General features: G+C 41.3%; 1 protein-coding gene across 1 annotated transcript in view; it reads right to left on the bottom strand.

The window, feature by feature from the left end:
• si:ch211-214c7.4 (WASH complex subunit 2) overlaps positions 1-15,538 on the bottom strand; it is a 31,666-nt gene extending 16,128 nt beyond the window's left edge. The window contains exon 1 of the mRNA XM_047578178.1: positions 15,246-15,538. The gene's annotated coding sequence lies outside the window, so the exon portion shown is untranslated. The remainder of the gene's footprint in view (positions 1-15,245) is intronic.

Genomic DNA, 15,538 nt, shown 5'->3' with positions numbered 1-15,538 from the left:
GGCTAACTGCTGCGTCATTGATGGTTGCTTTAGAGATGGACTGTGCTGGGTGATCCTGACTGTGCTAGTAAAAAATTTAGATATTAATATGGACTGGGAGTGGGGTCATATTCAGAACTCTTAATCCACTCAGTCTAGTTTCTTCCTGGATCATTATGGTTTAGGCTTTTACTCCATCATCCTCTCTGTCCAGAGTCTCCATTTCTTTGACCCTCTGACCACAGCAGCTTCTAACCACACCCTTCTCATCTCCTTTTGTCACGGGAGCCACTTGTGCTCCCCCGAGGGGTGATCTAGATAGTAGTCATGTGAGAAACTCAGTGCGTTTACATGCACGTGACAAAAAGCGAATTATTGCCTTAATCCGACTCTAACTGGACGACTGAAGCGCATGTAAACGTGTTACTCCGACTAAAATCGGAGTTCTCCTTATCTGACTAAGACACCCAGATAATGCAATTGGAAATCGATTTTCTCCAGCATGTATACGCTCAATTAGACAACACGTGTGCACATTCGCCACAACCACTGTGCTGGTGTACGACCCCAGAACAAAAACATCAAAGAATTTTATTTTATTTGTAATTTTATAACATTGCCCTGAGCTGCATGCAGTGAAATTTGGTTCTGTATACACCTTGTGCATACAAAATGACAATAAAGTTAATCTAAGTCTAAGAAAGTTGGTCGCAGAAGAAGAAGGTAAACAGATCCCAGTAGTAGAACCTCCTGAGAGATAACGTGCATCTCATCTGCATCAGAAGCAGCGTGCACATTATGTACGAGATTAAAAAAGCTGAACTCTGATCCATCTCGTCGTTGTTTCAAATGCCGGTCTGCCATATGAACTAGTGGTTTATTATATGATGTATTATGTCAACCAGAAAGTGGGGCCGTATTAACCCACTGACAAAAACACATATCGCCACCTAGTGTGGAGGAGGAGGACATGCTCCCGTCAGTTATTCGATTTTCTCTGTTGCACGTGAACTGGGACAAGGACCACATTCAGAAAGTCAAATTTCAAGCGTTCGTGTAAATGCACTGATTGAAGTGCCTCTCCCACACAACCCAGCCATTAGTCATCTTATTTCATTAGTTATGCTTGCAAGTTTACTGGTTTGGCCCAAAGTTCCCCAAAGACTCCACACAAATGCCTGCACATAAAGTAACTGAAATCCACTGCTCTCCTGCATAAAGTAATTAAGTCTTACCCTTTTGGCCAGCCGTGGAAAAGTAACAAACTGGGTGCAGTGTTTGCCTTTAGACGGAGAATTAAAATTTGCTGCCTCATGTTGTAACCATTATTCTACTCTGGTTGCCATGGTTGGAAATCTGACACAGAGACAGGATACCAAGTAGTTGTGAGCAGCCTGCCAAAAGTAATGTTGTTATGTCTTTTTTTTTTTTTTTTTGTAAAATGTAAAGCCTAGATTAGGTTTAATAAGACAAAGTGGTGAGTAAATCAAATGCCAGGTAAAACTATTTATTTGGGGGAGGTTTTGATGTTATTATCATAGTGGGGTCCATAAGCTCTGTCATATTAAGTGATTCACTGATTGGCCATTGCTTTGTTGCCGAGATTTGTTTGCCAATAGACGCCCCAGACTCTGGTTGTCTCAATGTACAAGTCAGCCAAAAAGTTTCCGTCTTCTCAAGTCGCCTCAAAAATGAGATGCTTCAACTTGGAACCTGTCCATTTTGTGTCACTAAAGGTTTCCAAGTTATCACTACAACTTGCTGAATTTCATTACCTTTACATGGATTCTTGCTACTAGTAGATTCTTGTATGTGTGGCCCAAAACAGGCAAGATGTTCCAAGCTTAAAAAAACTAAATCCATGAAAAAAAAAAAAAGTATAAACCTATGACCCTTTTCTGATGACTCATGGTAGATCACATAAGGCAGGAGAGCACGTAAAGTGTTGAGAAGGGTAGTTGAACACTCACACACAATAAATAAAACCTGTCTATGGACTGGTACAGACCTCCTGCATCCCGACCCTGGACTATGACATGCTGCTACCTCACTATGCCACTTTATTCTATCCGATTTTAACTTCTGTTCAAGTCATATCAGCATTTTATATTCTATGAATAAAGTGTATTTTAGATAAATTATAAGTCTACTCCACTATGAGCCAAGGAAATGAAATTCTGTTAAATATAATTATGCACCCATAGTGTGCTTGTTGAATGACAATAAAGCAAGTCTAAGTCTCAGGTCAAACTTGCACTTCAAGGAAACTTGGTGGATTTACTTGTCAATAGACCCCACCCTTTAAAAACAAAAATTAGCAAGACAGGAAGTTCACCTGATATTGTGACATGCATGGCATTGAAGGTTGTTCTTCAGCTACTATTGCCAGAGGCTGAGAATCAACATGAATCAAATTCCTCATGTGATGAGGCCCCTCCTGGGCAAGTAAAAGCATCATCTCTGACCCGCTGATACCATGTGACGTAGCACAGAGAGGAAGTGAGAGGATCATTAAATCCCATCCACACAGGCACACAGATAAATGATGGTTTAGAGAAATGATTATAGTGAGACTGCTCTGCAGCACACTGGTGTCTGGTTTCATAATTGGAAAAGGCCCCTTTACAGCAATTCTAAACTCAGTTTAGGAATTCTTCGAGCTGTTGACACGTAGCTAGGAACATGTTGAGTCACTCAACTATACCAACAGAATTTAAAATCACTATTAACTCAATGCCCCTGGTGACAATTACCATGTGTTGCAGTTTTTTTTTATTAGTTGAAGGCCTAAGGGCTGAAAAAACTGCAGCATATATCTAGTCGAAGCAGGCAAAGAGTGCATGTTTATAAATGTTGTCAGATTATCAGACGGAGACTGTCAAGACAGAGGGGAAAAAAAAACAGTTAGCAAAAATTTCATAGAATTTACATTCTAGTTCTAATATAAATATGTTCCTGTGTGCCATTAAATCTTACTTCTGACATCTGTATCCAGACAGTTTAATTAAATCTGTTGAATCCTGTATCTCATTCTCTCCCTCTACACATTAGAAATGGGGCCTAACAAAATGGGTCACTTTTAATTCTGTGTTAAATACAAGCTGAAAGGGATTTAGCTGGGCTGAGAACATTGCAGGGGTTTGAATATGGGGCCATTATTGTAGTAAAACTATTTGCAAATGTGTATTGCGATCCACAAATGCATAACCAGATCCACAAATGCGTATCGTGATCCACAAATGCGTAACCCAATGCACAAATGTGTAACCAGATCCACATATGTGTAAAAAAACAATTCATAAATGTGTAGCCAAATCCCCAAATGTGTTAAATAAATTTGCAAATGCGTACATCCATTTATAGGATTTATCCGGCCTCTAGATTGGGCATCTTCTTCCACGGAAGATCCACAAATGCATGCATGCAGCGATTTGCTAATGCGCACAGAGACTTGTGTGCCTACGTAGCTGTACAGCTCCATACCACCAGGGGCGCAAGCACCAATGACAGCAGCCACCGGTATCTGGGCTGGTCGGATAGACTTAATGAATGGGACCAACGCTCCACGGTGAAACAGCATTTGATCATCGACTTCCAGGCTGTTCCTCGGTCCGAAAGGCTGCAGAAGCGCTGCCCTCAGCCACACGTCTGGGCAGGTCAATGTCTATTTGTGCGTTATATCATTTAAGAAACTAGGAGTCAGGTGAAGCCATTTCAGCTACTTGATATCCTCAGCTAATGCAGACGAACTGCACTGTGCTCAAATTATTCTGCCAACGCCATTTGTATGTTGATATAAAGGATACCATACTTCAGGTCACATTGTTGAGATTAGTGTACGCATTTGCAAATTTATTTTACACATTTGTAAATTTGGTTACACCTTTGCGCATTGGGTTACGCATTTGTGGATCGCAATACACATTTGCAAATAGTTTTGCTACAATAATGGCCCCATATTTGAAATGCATTGTGCAGATTGCAGAAGGTGGTGGAGGGCATGTGTTGATGATGCTGGAGTACAAAGTTATCTGTACATTTACCCCAGGCGGTTATCACACTGCCACAACTATGTAAAAAGCAGTTAAACATACAATAAGCGTGTTGTATACTGATAGTGGGCAATGTAGGGAAACTGGGGTGCACATTTCAACCATCAAACTGATACTCAATTATTCAACCCATTTTAAAACCAAGGAATCTTAGTTGTGAGGTGTTCTTTTCCAGATGTAAGAGCTGAACAAATAATGAACAGCTGGTTGATACAACAAGTAATCTATTGATGTCACTTTGAGCATTGTTCAATAAAACATCAGAGCTTTAAAAAGTGCCTATCATCATTTTGATAATGCAAAGTAGTGTAGTGCTGCAGACCTATGCAGACCTTTGCTGGGTGCATGAGGCTACACACAATGTTGGGTTTTTACTTAGATTTATCAGTGCTACAAATGCTGAAGATGATTTATGGTGGAAAGTAAATGCCTCATGCAGTCCCGACCACATTCCAGCTCTGTCAACTTCCTCAAGACTCCTTGGAGCTACACAGCGACAGCTGACAAAGAATGTGAGTGTGTCTGTGTGTGTGCATGAGTTTTCGGAGCTGAAGGGTCAGCAAGTGATCAACTAATGCATGAGTAACATACACATGATGTGTGAATGAACAAAAGAACTTCCAAACTGAAGTCTGAAAATCTTATTTGCATAAATTTACAAAGACAAAATCAGAGAAAAGGGAATTTGGTGGCATGCCACTTCCTGAATTCCTTACATTCTTCCTACATTCTCACCACACCTTGAGACATTTACAACAAGCTAAAGTTGGCCTGCTGAACCTGAACATGGCAACAGATTTGCGGCTGTGCAGCAGACGGTGCTAGTTGTGTTTAAACAATGTTTACAAATGAGTTTGGCGAGTGTCCGAGGACCCAAGTGTATGTGTATGTGCATGCAACTGTGAGAAAAGAATAAAGCGGTTAACAGGAAGAAGGTGGTTGATTCATGCAGTGGAGTGAAAATCAAAAAAGAGGTTTAATTACGTTCGGGAAAAGGAGGGGATTTTCCTAACTCAGAGCTTTACAAGCCACAACAACAGAAAGTACAAAAAAATGCCACATTTTTCAGAATTTTACAACAGCTACCACCACAAAAAACTGTTCATGGACAGTCTTCAGAGCGGAAACTTCAAGCAAATGCATGTGAACAGTGAGCAGGTAAAATCCCTCCAGGAAATGAGAGCCAGTGTGTGTAAATGCCTGAATCGCCATCTGACCATACAAGGCAGTGGTGCGGTTTCTGTTGTATCACAGAAGTGTTTAGTTCACACACATACAGAATGACAGAGAGGAAAAAAAAAAAAAAAGAAATTCAATCTGCTGCTGGAACACACACACACAGAGGAGAGGAAGAGTGCATGTGAGCCTAGGGTTTGTGAATACAACGCTCTAAAGAGCACGTTACTGAACAGTTGCATCAATCTCTGAACATAGAGAATCTCAGTCTAATAGACAAACACGTAAACACTGGCAAATTGTAGTTTATCTGACATTTATAGAACAGACAGTGGGCAAAATCAGTCCTTTAAACTTAAAGCCCATTTAGTTCAGTACCCTCCTGCACCACATTCAACTGGTCCAACATGATCTAATCTTAAAAGAAATGGACACAGCTTGCACCAGAGTGGAAACAAACAAACAGCAGTAGGATGAGGTAGCCTGTCAACTGCCACTGAACCAACTTACTTCAGTGCCATGCTACAGTGCTTCCTCTACATTCATTTAGCAGTGACGGGCCGCCATTCCATAATCCTAGCCGCCACTCCTTCAAATTTATTTTTCTTTTTTATTGTCGCAAACACACCACCGCCACATGTGTCCACCTTCACAGCAGAGTCCTGTTGGATTGGGTACTCGCAAGTACGAAGGTAAACAACAGATAACTATGTTGCTCAGTATCTACTCTTTGGGAGGGCGGGGAGGGGAACGGGGGTATTACGATGTTAATTACTCACAAAAGTGAAAGTGATATCATGTCAAGGACCCAGGCACCAGGTCAGAAAGTTGGAGGTGTGTGATCTTTGAAAAAAGAAAAGGGCAGTGACTTACCGAAGAAAAGGTAGACTTATTAGCTTAAGATAACCCATAATAGATTTCACAAGTTAAACAGTTAGACATTTACAAAATACTGATGACCTGTACGCAATGACGTATGAGGGAGTAAAAAACAGGCACGCAGCTCTCACAGTGGAAGGTCCAACCCAGGACTTTTGCCGATGTCAAAGCGCACGACACGCGAGTCGACTCACGTCTGAAAATGTGAAAGTGGTATAATTGATAGCATTAAGCTGATATCTAACCGCCGTGATGTAATTGCTGACTGCATTGTCAGATGAGCTTGTCAAAATATTTCTCTAAGAGAAAGGCCCTTGATGAAGATAACGCTAGTCAGGTATCATTAGCCTTTTACTGACTCATAAATGGTTAGGTAAAAAAAAAATATTTCACACTTGCAATCATTCTATGGCTCTTCTCTAAAACAGAACAAATTCATTGTTCCGACACTGGGTGCAAACTTTGCCACTGATTCTACAGCCCCATCAAGAAATTATTATTTATTGTTTTTATTTTTATTTTTGTTTTTAACTTGAATCAACTAGCGATTCAATAAATAGGTTGTTAAAGTAAAATCTTTGTTTGCCAGCACTGAAGAATCTGTCCCTGTTGATGAAAAAAAATCCTAGAGGAAACACTGTACTAGTTCTGTAGAATTGAAACAGAAATTCAGTTTATCTATGAACATAAGATGTTTTATTACTCTAAGAACATAAGGTTTAGTTCAGAATGAATTTCTTGTACTTCTGCTCAGCTTTGATTCAGCGCATAGTTCCTTTTTTGTCATCATCATATTAAACACTTGAAACAAAAACTAAGGCAAATAATAATATTTTAGCAGTCATTTTAGGATGTCTGGGAAAACAAATCTGATATTCAGATGTCTGAATCCCAAAACTGAAAACTAAATGCCTACAAAACAAATATCCAAACCCAAAATATCTGGGTCACTCAACTTTCAACTCAACATTACCCCACTTGCTCTACCAAATAATTAAGACACGGCCAAGTTGAAATCCCTGGAGATTTTTGTTGACATTGACACCCACTAGCTAATACATACACACATACAACCAAGCAGCCTAAATACACACTGTGAGGGTTGAGGGGAACAGCTCTTCCTAACTTATGTCCTAAATGTACATTTAGAACAGTAAGACTCCCAACAGCCCTTGGCCTAAGGACAGATTTGACTGACCATTATATACAGACCTCTATATTGACAAATAGTGAAATCACAAAGAGCAGTCTAAATGCACTTAAAAAGAACCAGTTCAGCACTTAGGATGGTCACACTCACTTGGCTGCTTATTAGTTACATTACATTATTAGGCCCAACTTAAAGAAGACGCACGAGAACATGGGGCATATGATCCTGAACAAAGGAGAAATTTCTGTGCTTGTCCAGCTGCCGAGTCACATAAACAAAGAAATGCGTGTCAGACCAATCAAAGTTGCTATGGTCTGGGTTGCCACAAGGTGCAGTTATATTGCGGAGGGAGGTGTGCAGCAGGGTAACATGGCTACATCGTAGCTATACCTTCAATGTGCCGCGATACTATGAATTACGGGTAAGATATTTAAACAAAAGACCATAACCTTCATGAAGTGAAGATTTAGTGAAGAAAAGTGATAACAAAAAGAATTAATTTAGTGTAATGAATGTTTTGGCAAGAGTGTTCTGACTTATGAATGGTTCAATCCAATGGTCCAATGGTCCAATCCACAGATACGTTCAAATATTGTTCGATTTTCCAGGTTTATGTGTATGTGTATTGTACTAACCACCACAAAAAAATTCTCACATCTCTGAACACACCTGACAAGGAGACGGAAATAACAGTGACCATGTTATGACAATTCAATGTTCTGCTGGGAAACGTCTGGACCTGGCATTTGTGTGGATGCTACTTAGACATGTACCACCCAGCTCGACCAGACCAGACACCCCCATCTCATAGCAATGGCACTATTTGATGGCAGCAGCCATCCCCAGCAGGATGCAGGCACACACAGAAAACTTTTAGGAACAACTCAAAAAAAACGTGAAGAACAGCACAAGGTGTTGACCTGGCATCCAAGTTCACTAGATCCCAAACAGATCAAGTATCTGTGAGATGATCTGCAGAGACTCCTCCCCTCAACCCACTGGACTCTATGCCCCCCACTAACCACATTATGTTGTCAGACACCATGACACACAACTGTTTTGGAGGCACAAGGGACTTACACAATATTAGGACATGGTCTTAATGTTGTGTCTGATCAGTTTGTCCAACTGAAGAAACAAAATCAAACAAATGTGTTCTGATCCAATACAACAAGAGTAACATATTCAGGCTCAACATGAATTATTTATTTCCAACTTCTGTTGTCAACATCATGGAGCTTATGATATATTTATGAGATATAAAACCTTCAGGCAAAGCCACCACCCTACTGAACACATCTGTGTATCGTTTAAGTCCATCATGGTAAGCTAGGGATATTTATTTATGCTGAAGTACAAGTGAAAATGTTTATCAAATGATACATCTTTATTGATCCAATTTGTAATTGTATTGAATGAACCGGAGATTCTTTGGGTGTTGTAACGACAAAAACATGACAAAAATTCTAAATGGTTCTAAAAGTCAAGAAATGTGTCTCAAGGTCCATGGTTGTATTTATGTGTATGTGTAGAGGGCAGGGCAGTCTACAGAGGCTCATCCCCCTCCCAGTAACCTATCAAGAAGATGAATGACACTCCACGCATCTCGTTATCTGTAGACAAAGAGACACATTAACCCTCAGAGATCGTGCAGCTTCGTTGCTTTCTGTTCCTCTGTCAGAATAACAAGACCATGTGCAGGTCTTGACAAGGTGTGCATCACCCTTTTTCATCCTTAAATTACTTTTGCAATTCCAAATGCCTAGAATAATCTGACACGCAGTCTATTAGTATTGTTTTTTTCCACCATATTTACAACATAGGATATTCTGACATTGTTCCAGAATGTCCCAAGTATGAATCGACAATAAGTATATCCTCACAAGCATAATGTACAGTGCAAAAGTCAGTGGGAAATGGCCTATTTTAAGCAAATATTTTTACTGTCTTGAAATTTTAATTTTGATGACCATTAAGTTTTTTGTCTGTCATTCTTTGTACAGTGTCCTTGGATGTTTTGAAGCATGCCTCTAAATAAAAATGTGATTTTTATTATAGAAAAATATTATTATTACTATAGAAAAATAAACACTTTCATCCAGGGGGTTGGGCTGGATGTTAAACTCACAGCTTACTCTAATCTGCTTCTTACAGGACATTAACATGTGCTAAGTGACTGTGAGCTCCTCAATAAGGCCATCAGGGGCAGGTGGTTTAGTGTTACCGAGCCAGTTAGCCTGTAAGGGAGTGGCACTCAAAACAGGATGGACTCCCGGCTACTGGCAATGCATTAGTCTGAAGGTCTGCATGAAATGGGTGGCAATCTGGTCCTGCTGCCATTACAGCACCCTGGGCATGGAGAATATAAAGTCAGTAAGGTGGCCAACTGCAGTAGGATTCAATATACCTCAAATATTTGTGCGTATCTAATTAGATCTGGTCCAAAACAATAGATGAGTTAGGGTATCACTGCGTGCCATTAGGGGGAGGGTGGGCAGACTGGCTCTTTTGTCTGCACTGCGCACTATGTATCCCCCTAAGGCATGGTGCCGAGGGGGATACATGGAGTGGGGGTTGGTATTGAAGGGATTAACTAGTATAACGGGACAGAGGAGCAGCTGGCATGGGTAACTTCACCCAAAGGACCCCAGAGCTGCAGAACAGGCTATAATGTGAAAAAGTAACACACGGATGACACCCATTTAAAAAAGACATGCATATCACATGGATGTACTGATAAAGCACCATATTTAGACTGTGGTTGCTCTAGCATGCTGGACAAGTGAAAAGAAAGGCTAGGCTATGCAAGAATTGCAGAAAATGGGAAACTAAAAACAAGGCCATAAAACTCAAAATCGCAATGTGTCTACACAGAGCCAACGGTATAGGGGTTACACAAGTGAAAACCTTTTCACCTGTGTGCCAGTGTGTTTGCATTGTTGTAAACGCTAGTCAGGTGCATTAAATTTTACTGTGTATTTCAGAATATTTTGAGTGCAGCTGAGCAGCTCATGGTGCAGGTGAATTTATACATGTTGATCAACAATTAGTTTTACTGAAAACATTGCAACACAGAACGGTTCAAAGACATCTAAGTACATGGAGGGAGGCTTTTCTGTGCTTGTTCAGCCACCAAGAGAGGTGAACAACGAAATGCATTTCTGCAGCTGCTGTGGTCTGTGTCGCCAAGTCACATAGGTACATTTCTGGGGAGTTGTGAAAAGCAAGGCAGCTATGCTGTACCTACACCATAGAAGTGATGCACGACTAGCAATCACACTCAAGGCTCATGCCAGTATCCCACCGAAAACAATCATTTTCACATGTGATCCAGACCAGAACTTTATAGACATCAACGGTCAGACATTAAACTAAGCTTGCCCTGCTATCTCCTGAACACAAAGTCTGTGTAATGTGTGATTGAGTGTGAATAGAGCTGCTAATTATCTGGGGAATTTACAGCTGTGATGTGTGGATGCTGATGTGGCACCATGTCTTGCCTGTGAGGCTAAACTAAAAGACGCTTCAATTTGCAGTGAAATAGTGGTTTGGGGAGCGTAAGACATAATTTCCTCACACTGATTGACCACCACAGAGTCCAGACCTGAACCCCATTGAGAATCTTTGGGTTGTGCTGGAGTAGACTTCATACAGTGTTCAGACTCTCCCATCATCAATACAAGATCTTGGTGAAAAATTAATGCAACACTGGAGGGAAATAAACCTTGTGACACAAGTTTACTGAAACAATGCCACAGTGAATGTGTGCTGTAGTCAAAGCTCAATGTGGTCCAACAAAATATTAGTTTGTGCGGCTTTTTTTTTTGGCTAGGCAGTGTATAAAACAAAAACACATTAAGCAGTTCTATCAGGGACGATTGGCTGTAGAGAAGACAGACCTGACATCATATTTACCATATTAAGGCCAGCCAACGGCACTCCCTTGTGCACCAGCCAACTGGTTATAGACAGACAGGCAGATAGTCAATATAATGTTGGAAAGCCTGCGGGGAAGATCAGTTACCATGCCTTTGACTGGGTAGGGTGAGCCAAGGCCAGATGGACAACGATCCCACGCTTCGCTTACATGTCTTTCTGACAGCCACCTAAACACACAGCCACTCCCCACAACAGTGTGAAAGACACAAACCAATAACTAAACACACTGAATTGACGTTCACATGCACACAAAAAGGCAAAGGTTGGACAACAGTATATGCCCGGCCTACCCTAAACGAAACACACCCCTTTTGCTGCACTTTGATTCATCCAGATTAATGACTAAACAGATCAATATACAACAATGCTTCAGAGGAGATTGTAGCTGCGCGAGGCAAACAGGCCAGGTTAAGGCTTAATCATGCCCTATAAAGGCTTAAGTTAAAAATGCACCACTCAAAATAAATTATATATATATATAAATATCTCTCTAAAAAATGACTGTGCTGTACTAAGGAACATCAAATGTCTTAAGGATAAGAAAGTGCTGACACATTCAAAGTGCTGAATTACTCTTTCAATAATTACAGTGCACTGTGCCCAGCTTCACAGTCGCAGACAGAGCACCTAAAAACTGCAGCGCCAGCGTCCACCACTTTATCCTAATGGGCAGGAGAGTGCCAGCCTCTAAACCACAGTGAACGTCACAGCGCTGTCTTACCATGCCGAAGCTGAAAAGTCAAGAGCAACACAGCAGATACACAACAACCTTAAGCATGAATGACCAGTTCAACCCTGAATGTCTTCAGATGCAGTAGAGCTGGCAAAAGTTTGGATTGAATTTCCATGGGTGTGGGACGCAGATGCAGGCTGCAACCAGCTGACTTCCAAGCAGATGCAAATGCTGTGTGGAGTCCCTGACATTAACTAAAGAATTGAACCTCCCTTGCTCCTGATTGGTCTGCTGACCACCAACCAAAACACTACCATTTGTCAAATCCCAACTTCATATGTTACTGTTGCTGGGTTAGACAAACAACAATGAAAGAAAGAAAAACTTTGAAAACCTGTAATAAGTCTGCAAGTTAACAATGAGGCGACACAGCGCGACATGTCATAACATTAATATACACTGCGAAAATTACTAGTTTTTCGTACCAGTGTTCAGTTTTCAAGTATGGTCATTTCTTCTGCAGTACTCACACGTGTCTATTAAGCATTTCACATTATAGAAGATAACAGGACAGGAAGATAAGACTACAGGTTTTCAACACTTCTCTGTAAGAATCAAATATTGCAATTGCATGTCTAAGCAACAATAAAATAGACTGTCAGGGCTGAACAACAAAAATGTTTACCATGTGCTGGATCATAATTGGCTTGAAACATACTTTTACTGACCCTTCTTCTCTACTTTTATTTAATTAAATGTATCTCTCAAACACGAAATGTTTCAGCTATTAAAAACAGTTCCATAATCTCAAAAGATCGATGTCTTTTATCCGGTGGGTGTGTGTTTGTTTTCTCGTGGCTGTGTGGACTGTGCAAACAATTTTCCTGTAAAGGACAAATAAGCATCTATCTATGTATCTGCTGTTAGGATGTAGAGTAACCAAGAAATATTTTCTGCTACTACAGCATGGGATCACGATGCATTTGAATTGCTGACCTCAACAACCATCATAACCCCTCACAGCTGTCACATTAATGCAGATGATCCTGAATGAACAACACAGATCAGCCATTAGATGTATTAATCCCACAGTAAGAGACTGAAGCGCACATTTTCCTATCAGCTCAGAAAAAGGCTGCAAATGTCTGACATTCAAAATGATTCAAGTAAATCCTGACAAGGTATTCAGCATGTCAGTGAAAACACAAGACAGGTATCCGCTCATTACAGATCACCAGACTTTAGCGATTTCCTAAAGCGTTGCCCCCATTTTGAACAGGTCAGTCAGGTCGATGTAGCGCACATACCGCAATGGCAACCATCTGCATTTTTCACACACTGCCATGCCTGAAATAAACAACAACTATATCTGTCCCGTGAGCACAACAGCCCTGCCTGGGTCAAAAAAATTCACAAAGTTCACAAGATGGAAGCACCTAAAACATTCTGTACAATGAACATGAACTTGCAGCAAAGTACTTAATCAGAAAATCAGCAGATAACAAAGGAATGTGATTCGTGATTGACAAAAAGTCCTAGTAGTTTTAGTACAGTGCAGTTGGTGCAACCACTTCATCTGATCTCTTGAGATTTCTAAAGGTTATAGGATGCAGTGAAACAAGTAAACTATTTTGGGCTCCTCTTCTGGTTTGTCCTGAGTTTTCAGTAGAGGAAAGGGAAATTGGTGTGGAAAGGGGAAGGGGCTCTGTAGTATAAAAACGCAGCTGTGTCCAAGTTTCCAGGTTGGATCTTGGTCCATCGAAACCACAGATTAAGGTGGTTCCACAATCTTTGAGGTTCTGTTTGAGAACTGATTTAGCCTTCACTAAGTCACTAAAGAACCGTGCCTATATGTCATCAAATACATCTATATTTGTCATGACTTAAACATGTTCAATTCTAATACATGTCTTGTCCTTGTATCTACCTTCAAGTTAATTTCTGCCGAGGTCCACAAAGCAGTTCTGCTTTAAATTTGCCGTCTTGTATTGATCCTGGGACTAGATGGACAGGGCACCACCCTTGCACTGTTGTTTAAAAAAAAAAAATGGCAGTCATAAATTTCTTGTTGTACTTCTTGGTCATGATTATCCAGACCCAGCTCACGACATGAACAGCCACTGATTCTAACCCAGTCAGTTGTCAGTGTCAAGAACCAGTTTTTCTACAGCACCTGGGCTCTAGCTCACACAAAACCTAGGAAATGCAAGAATGTAGACACATGATAATTGCTAACTTAACTAAATATGCTGCTATGCTGATGCTTAGCCAGCCAGAATAAGCATTAGTAAGGAAGGGGGCAAGTTGGAGTCCCATTCACACTTTCTCATCCAGGCCATCACAAGTGACAGTTCTGACGGAAGAAAAATGGCCCTGTTAGGGTCTGCATGTCAAATACCGTTTTGAAGCCAGAGAGAGTCATCACTATTGTGTCCAAACCCATCCAACCACACCCAGTAAAATCCCAAACAGTGATTATGTAATGCAGACTCAGAGCCAACAAAGTTCACTGACAAACTGCATCTCTTCATCACTGAGATCTGCAGGCAGTACCATCTGATAGTCTGCCTCACAGGCTGTTCTACCAGGTTGGGATTGAGATCGCTCCATGTGCAGGGAAGCAGATCTGTAAACAACAAACATTGATGGTGGAAAACTACTAAAGAGGCACTGAACTAAAGCAAGAAAACCAGTTCAAAACGACTTTCACACGAATGAAGATATCATGCAGATAATGACAAAATACCAACAATTACTAGGTTGTCAGTCTTGTCCTCATGAGTTTGGGGAAAATGTCAACGACCCTTAGGTGGTCTTCGGACCCCAGTTTTAGAGCCATTGTTGAGAGACTTTCTGGGTGTTTTTCCAGGCGTCAAGTGGAGCTTTAATAATGCCATTTGTCTCCTGGAACAAACAGTCTGAACTCTCCCAGGTTTAGCAAAGGCCCAGTCCTACCCCACAGAACAATAGCGGTGTACGTTGAGGAAGCTTGCAGGCTGAAGCATAAACCAAGGAAATACATTGAATCAGATACCACTGAAAAACATGTCAACCAATCTCCGCATCTCCCCAGACCCAATTAAATCTGTCACTGGGAGTAAAACGCACGTTGAATGCAGCGCCCAACCCTTCCGTGCCATGCTAACGTTACACATCCATCCCATGCAGCCACAAACTGGACACTTCACACTACAAAGAGGGCGCCTGTCTAAAAACAAACGCGGTTTGGTTTATTTAAAAAAAAAAAAAAAAAAAAAGAACACACACTCAAAAGATGGCGAGCTCCTCTAAGAGAAACCGAACATTGGAGGTACTTTGCGGTTAAAACGATACAAAGAAACCAAGAGGCAATGCAGCGAAACTTAAATAATTTCTCTCGTTGTAAATCCACCGTTACCTTTCAGCTGTCGAGTCGTCCACACTCCAGGAGAAACAAACAGTGCGTCCCTATCGGGTCAGCAACAAGGTAAAAATGCACTAAATACGTCGACGGAGCCGTAAATTTCACCAGACAAACAATAGCGCCGCGCAGTCGGCGGCGAGCGTCCCTCTCCGTGTCCTTCCCTCCACGTTTAAACAGCGGCGGGCGGCGGCAGGGTGCTCTGCTTCATGAAGGATGGAGGAGCAGGGAGGGGGAGTGACGAGCAGTCCAGCTGCAGCCTGGAAGGAGGCGAAGCGTGGCGCTCACTA

Source organism: Mugil cephalus, chromosome 2 (assembly GCF_022458985.1).
Source record: "Mugil cephalus isolate CIBA_MC_2020 chromosome 2, CIBA_Mcephalus_1.1, whole genome shotgun sequence".
Classification (NCBI taxonomy): Eukaryota; Metazoa; Chordata; class Actinopteri; order Mugiliformes; family Mugilidae; genus Mugil; species Mugil cephalus.
This window is presented reverse-complemented; position numbering and strand designations above follow the sequence as displayed.